This window comes from Amphiura filiformis, chromosome 7, assembly GCF_039555335.1.
Source record: "Amphiura filiformis chromosome 7, Afil_fr2py, whole genome shotgun sequence".
Classification (NCBI taxonomy): domain Eukaryota; kingdom Metazoa; phylum Echinodermata; class Ophiuroidea; order Amphilepidida; family Amphiuridae; genus Amphiura; species Amphiura filiformis.
The window spans coordinates 9,426,226-9,433,368 of NC_092634.1; the positions used below are offsets into that span (position 1 = coordinate 9,426,226).

A 7,143-nucleotide genomic window follows, 5' to 3' on the forward strand; every position below is an offset into this window, starting at 1 on the left:
TAGCAATGTTAACTTACTTGCATCTGGTTTATCCACGAGCTTAATGGGCTATTCCAGTTGAAATCCATACACCCCCTATGGAAGACATGACCACAATCTTCCTCACAGGGAGCGTGAATTTCACATGGGGTGACTCCATTTGAAATCTACACTCCCTGTGTGAGAGATTAAGGTCATGTCTTCCATAGGGGGTGTATGGATTTCAACTGGAATAACCCAATACGAGGGGCAGTCAGTATGTTTTAAGAGTTGACTCGTGACGTCATTTGTGGATCGTTTTCATGGCATTTCTCAATGATTACATAAACACTGTACCTTTGTCTTTCAAACAACACATGTAAAAATTATATCACACATATGATTACGTAAGTCAACTCTTAAAACATACTGACTGCCCCTCGTATTTGAAAATGTAACGTTATTGTTGCACCGGGTGAGACAGACAGAACTGAATAATCGTGTACTGGTGGGGTAATTGGAATTGACAGTTTTAAGCTTTTTCTTACTCATAATAATGAATTTTATTCCTGCGTTCAGTGTAAAGCTTCGTATTTATGATGTTTATTTATTGATTGACTATTTGATTGATTGATTGATTGATTGATTGATTGATTGATTGATTGATTGATTGATTGACTTATTACCTATTTCATTGGTTGAATAATTAATATTAAAGACCCACTCAGTGATCCCAGCGCAAGTGTAAAAAAATTAAAATTGTTTATAAATTGCTTAAAAGTGAAGGATAAGTCATTCAAATTCTCATTTGGTATTTTTGAAATGACAAATTTGGCAAAAAAAACAGCAGTACTGACGAAGTTGAAGCCCCATTCAAATACACGTAGCTAATTTAGATACTGTCAGTATCTAAATTACAGATTCGTGGAAAAACATTTTTATTTTGTCTTAAATACACGGCTTTCGGGTGAACCACTCGCAGGCTATGTTAGCAAATCACTGAATGGGCCTTTAACTCATTATCTGCCATGTAAGTTAGCCTAATTAATTTGTTAATTAATTAATTTACTTACATTTCCTTGTGATAATATCAGGTACGTGTCCACCAGACACTCATCATTGTAATTTTCACAAGTTTGCGTGTCTGCCTGGTGAGAATATATGTGATGGTATCGCAGACTGCAGGAAAGGGGACGATGAATTCAATTGTGGCAAGTACACTGTAAATCGAAATAACACTATATAGATTATAAATATGAGTACCGTGCATCTCTTAAATTGACCGATTCAAATATTTCAATTTTCACGATTAATGATAGGAATCGTAAAATTGAAAAATAGATTGAAATGGTTGGGTTTTGGGGGTTTTTTTTTCGCTTTTTAGTTACTCTTTTTGTAGAATGATTGCACTATCCAAATTATTACATCTAATGTACTGGAAAATGACATGTGTTGCATATGTTTGGAAAGAAATTTCAAACTTTTTAGAGTGAACATTTTCAATCTTTATTTCAATTGGAAAGGATTTGTTCCTAATTTCAGCCTTCAAAAATTGAAAACAATGAAAATCAATTCTTTCTACTGAAAATTTAATCGAAAAAGAATTACCTCAAATTTCGCTGATAGATTGAGAATAACTTCTTTTGATTTAAAGATTAAAATTTCAATCTTTTGATTGAATATTCAATCGGGTAATTTAGCTCTATCCCTACATTTTAAATTTTAAAGAGAAACAGAGCAACATAATGACTCAAATGGAACTCTATATTGGTTAAATTTGTACTCAAGTTGAGTACAGTTTAAACAATACTGAGTTCATTTACTCATTTTGTTGCTCTGTTTCCTTTTTACTTAAAGGAGTATTTCGTGATCCTAGCATCCTAGCATTACATTTTTCAGTAGATATCCACGAAAAAAGCTTATTCCCAAAAGTTCAGTTGATTCCAATTTTGCGTTTGCGAGTTATGCATGATTATGTGTATTACACTGCTCCATAGACAATGTGTTGTAATTTCGTTCTGGTATACCAGAACGAAATTCAAATTTGACGATATTTTTGCTAAACGAATTAATCTGCAAGAAAACATTATGTAGCCAGAGGTTTCCAGTGATAAAAAATCTCAACTTTTTTTGAAAAAAGTGGGGATGATGCTGTGGATCACGAAATGCCCTTTTAACATTGAGAAATTCTGTTGGGTTTTTTTTTGCTGACTGCCCTAACTCTAAACCTTATTTAAAGTCCTAAGCAATCCGATCTTTGTGGTTGATTGACGCAAGGTGTGATTATCTTGTCAAACAAGCGTAAGAATCTGTTCTGAAATATAGATTGAAAAGATGCAGCTCTTAAGGTACCACTTTAACCACTCTACAACACGTCATTGCCTGCTTAAGCTCTTAGTTGCATCGAGTACAACTTTGGGATTTGCATCTCTTTCAAGCAGCCGGTCACCATGACAACAATATTGCGGTGACTGCGACGCATATCAAAGTACAGAACGTAATCTAGCTTCTTTTGTTACTGAATTTTGACAAATTGATGCTCAGATTTGGCTTATTTCGAACCAAAACGTTTTACGAGGGTTGTGGCGTGTCAAAGTAATATATGATTTCAAAAAAATTTAACGGGATTTGTGGTTGTTTATCGTTTCACTGTCTCTTCCCCTATTCTCTTTTTTCCTCATTCATTTTGCCAGAATTTGAATGTAAACGTTGTAAAGTGAGAAAGTAAGTGATACATGAGATTTTATTCTGTGCTCTTTTGAAAATCTGATTTCAGAGATCAAACGTTGTCCAGGAGACTGCACATGTTATATGAATGTAACAACTGTGATTGAAATAGACTTAAGGAATGAATTCGAAGAAAATGAAAAGATGATGACGACTACATGCATTGACGGCTGGAATGAGACTACGTTTGACAGAATTGCTAAAACTACAGATTATTTGTAAGAATTAGCTGCAAAGTAATTTATTTTCATGAAACTCGGTGCTGTCACAAACAAAATCTAGGATATCTTTATATGCATTATAAAAACGTGACAACTTTATATGCCTAGGCTACAGTAGAAGGCAATACAATGGTGAAAGATCAAAGCAACACAACGACACAACCTAACACCCAAACAAACACCGCACCTTTTTACATTCCATTGCGCACCCCTAGCATATACCCTAAACAAACACACCCAAACATAATGCTACACGTACTCCATCGCTATTATTTTGAACATGTCTTGAAGCTAACGGCGCGGTGTTTACCCTCTTGTCGCCATCCCATGTATGAATACACTTACGTCAGACGAACAGTAATCCAGAGGGAGGCATAACTACACTGCACACGTATCTGTTATATACTTATACTGCGCCAATAAAGTATCCTTACACTTTAAATAGATGCACTATTTAATCCTGCACATTATGACACCACATTGAATCCAATGTAACTTCAAGAAGCAAAGTTACATGCATTTGATTAGACGAAGGTCCAGTTTTAAAAGTGACAAACTGGCCTATTCAAAACTCCGGACTAGACATCTGGTTTGAGAGTGGTGAATGGCTAATTTATGCGTTTGGCTTTAATTTAAAACAAAAGGAACAAAAGAAAACTGAAACAAAAGAACTGACAAATAACATGAAAGTTATGAAAAGTACAGAGAAGTAAAAACTGAAATAAAAACTGCTTTAAATAACGCTTCATCGAAGAAACTGTGTTGTCTCTTTGTTGCGCTTGTTGGAACCTTTTTGCGCCTTGTATAGGCCAGTTTGTAATTTTTCAAACTGGACCGTCGTCTATTCAATTGCTTGTAACTTTACTTCTTGAGGTCACATTGGGTTCAAAGTGGTGTCATAATGTGCAAGATTAGATAGTGCATCTATTAAAAAAACAAATTTGCCTCAATATTGTTCAGTTTTGAAATTGTGATTATTTTTCCAAGTGTAAGGATACTTTATTGGCGCAGTATATTTTAAATTCATTGTCTGTTGGCCTTTTTTTCTGTCTTCTATTTTGGTCTCAGGTGGCTCAGGAATGGTTCAATTGGTACATTACATAGAGGATATTTCAGAGCGTTTTATCATCCACTTACAATGTAAGTTATCATGGTTACAGTAAACATAATAATTTGGAAACTAAATAGAACCGGGGTACTCACATATCTGACTTTACAGGTATTTGCTGCTTCGACGCTCCTTTTCTCAAGAAAAAATACCAGTATCGAAAATAGTGAACGCAATATAAAAATGTAGTATGTAGCATGATTGATTCCCATTTTGAAACATTATTAATATCGCACCATTAAAAAGGTATTATTTTGAAACATTATTTAATATCGCACCTTGCAGAGCGGTGGCTAACAATGGTATCACACGATTGGTGAGGAGGTCTTTCGAAGGGAGTTACTACATGACATGGCTGTAAGTTTTGACAAAAGATAATATGAAACATGTACTTTTTTTATTTAAATATAATGAAAAGGATGGTAAAGGAAAAATAGCAGTGTCGAGGAATGAAAATGTTACAACAAGTAGTCACTAAATATACTTCTTTGATAAATGCTGGGTTTTTTTTCAGTTGTTAATATTTAAACTAATAACTTCCGATTCTCTAGCCATAATAACAACTTAATTAACGTTTATGTATTTTCTCTCACGTTGAAACTAAACATAATCTGTAGGCTAATTACCGGTATATTTGCATCAATAATAAGGCACACCACAATTTGGTCCTATGGCACCATCGGTGCCCTGGTGGGTACCGATGGATCTTTCTATCGTACATTGAATATTTGCATAGTGCTATTCTATTTTAATAGTATACAAATATTAACTGTCTATGAGTCTAGAATTTATGTATGAGTGATATAATATACAAATATTACATGCCTATGAGTGTGAGGTCAAATTTTGACTTTTCTATTTCACGAGGCGTAGCCGAGTTAAATAGATCAGTCAAAATTTGACCGAACGATATATTTTTACTTAAATTTTACTTTTAAAACTATCACACGGCTAAAGTCACGGTAATCATGATATAAAAAACGATAGCACTCTGCAAATGTCCATTATTATGCTCGATACAATATATTACATATCCAGGATACAATATAAAGAGTCATCGATATCTATCAAGACACCGATATCACTAAAAGACCAAACCATACGCCGTGCCTAACTGATGCTGTTTTCAAAAATTAATAAGTTGGTTTGTGTTTTGTTCTTAAATTTTGCTAATTAAAACCCATTCTTTTATACATAGGGATATATCTGATAATAAGATTCGTGAGGTAGTAAGCGGAGTGTTTGAGACCATGGCAAGATTGAAGCATTTGTAAGTTCTTGTTTCATTCCAGTGTTAATTTTTGTATTAGGTTTTGCAATTCCGTTGAATGTGCTTTGCAGCTTACGCAATGCCCGATCTAGCCGCTTGTGTCCACGGTTGTTTGATGTAATGCAAAACGAATGTAAAACTGTATCATTTTTAAGTAAAGTTGAACAATGATGGCGCCATTTATCTTAAATATTGCTTGCATCTATAATGGTATTAGAACATCAGTAACATACTAACAAATGGCAAGGAAATTTTCATATTATTTGGCCAATTTAAATTAAAAATATGTAAATAGCGCCCTCAATTTGCACACAAATGTACAGTTTATATAGAATAAAAAATATATGCGTATTAATGTGATAGTAATGTGTTGGTATTGTCCATAAGAATTGAACATTTTATGATGTTTTTGTTAGAAAAATTAATAAATGATCACATCAAACGACCGTGTGTCTCCTATTCACAATTGCAAAACATTTAGACGACACTTCCGTAATTCATGTCAACGGTCATTCTTCTTGTTGTCGATTTACTAATCTAGTCAAAGATTTGTAAGAGACTCACTCCAAACAATTATTGCAGTTTTATTCGCATGCAGTTTCATTAGCCGTGGTATATGGTTCCACACCATCAATACAGTCCCCTATACTTGTCTGTGTAAAATGGCTGCGGCTATTCAAAAACTTTTTTCAGCTATATTTAAAGCGACAAATCTACATTTTTATTGAGAGACCGATATCTAGGTAGTAATAAAAGATAAAATAAAGTACATGGTCAAGGATACACTGTTGATATTCAACCTGTTGAATGGGTTAGATGTTTTCTGAATCCACATTACTATATTGTTCACCAAACAGGTATCTTGATAAATCTCTCCGAATTAATATAAAGAAGAGAATTTTCACTCACTTATTTACCGCCGTTGTGTTCTTATTTAACGCCCGCGTTTTATGAGTAGTAGATGCACGACAAAGGCTAAAAACTTAACACAAATAAGTGTATGTATTTTTATTTCTTATTTCAGAATCATGTACAATGTCCCAATCAAAAACATACGGACAGGTGCATTCTTTGGACTCAGTGGTTTGAAAACATTGTAAGTCATTCTGTTTTTAATTTTTAAAGATCTTTTTCTCCTGTTTTGCTATCGATTACTATGAAGAGTATATTTGCAAGGACCTATTATGATAAATTTGAATTGCTCTGAATGTTGACATCACAACAGTGCAAAGTGTTAAAAGCACATATCCTATTATCTTCAGGATATATACCGGGTGTCCAAAATAAGTAATAAGAATAAAATATGAAAACAAAGGTGTGCTTGTGTTCAACTTTCGTTTGGCGATATGTCATCTTGCATTTATAAGTTAAGTTGCTTTTGGAACTTAGAAGATACTTACTTATTTGTGTGTCTTTCACATTCCGATTTAGGGTGTTAGTAAGACCTCGCCGATACCGCAAGGGCCACATAAGAATAGAAAAAGGGGCATTTACTGGAATGGATAGCTTGGATACTATGTAAGTATGATATACAGTCATAGGCAACGGTTTGGACTTTCACCTCCTTGCCATGACCTTGAAACTATCCAAACTTTTTTCCATGTCTGTAGTTGGATTGGACACTATTTTTTTATATAATGAAAGACTTTATTGTATTTGTTAATTTGTAATAAGGCTACATTACATTATATAGTATATATTTTGGTTTTCCTCATTGGGTAACCTTCTATATTCTATTACTGTACTAATATATCTAAGGCTATATAGGTGTAGGCTATACGTAGTTGATTCAGTAAGTAAATTGTTCCTTTCGCATTTTTCGGATTCCATACTGCCAACTAACTGGCACGCACCTGTTG

At 33.9% G+C, this 7,143-nt stretch overlaps 1 long non-coding RNA gene across 1 annotated transcript; it reads left to right on the forward strand.

Annotated features, from left to right (window-relative positions):
- The first annotated feature begins 5,215 nt into the window (after positions 1 to 5,215).
- Positions 5,216 to 6,805, forward strand: LOC140156252 (uncharacterized). Its single transcript, XR_011859498.1, has 3 exons — positions 5,216 to 5,284; positions 6,309 to 6,380; positions 6,716 to 6,805. It is a non-coding gene; the product is annotated as an uncharacterized lncRNA (long non-coding RNA).
- The last annotated feature ends 338 nt before the right edge of the window (positions 6,806 to 7,143 follow it).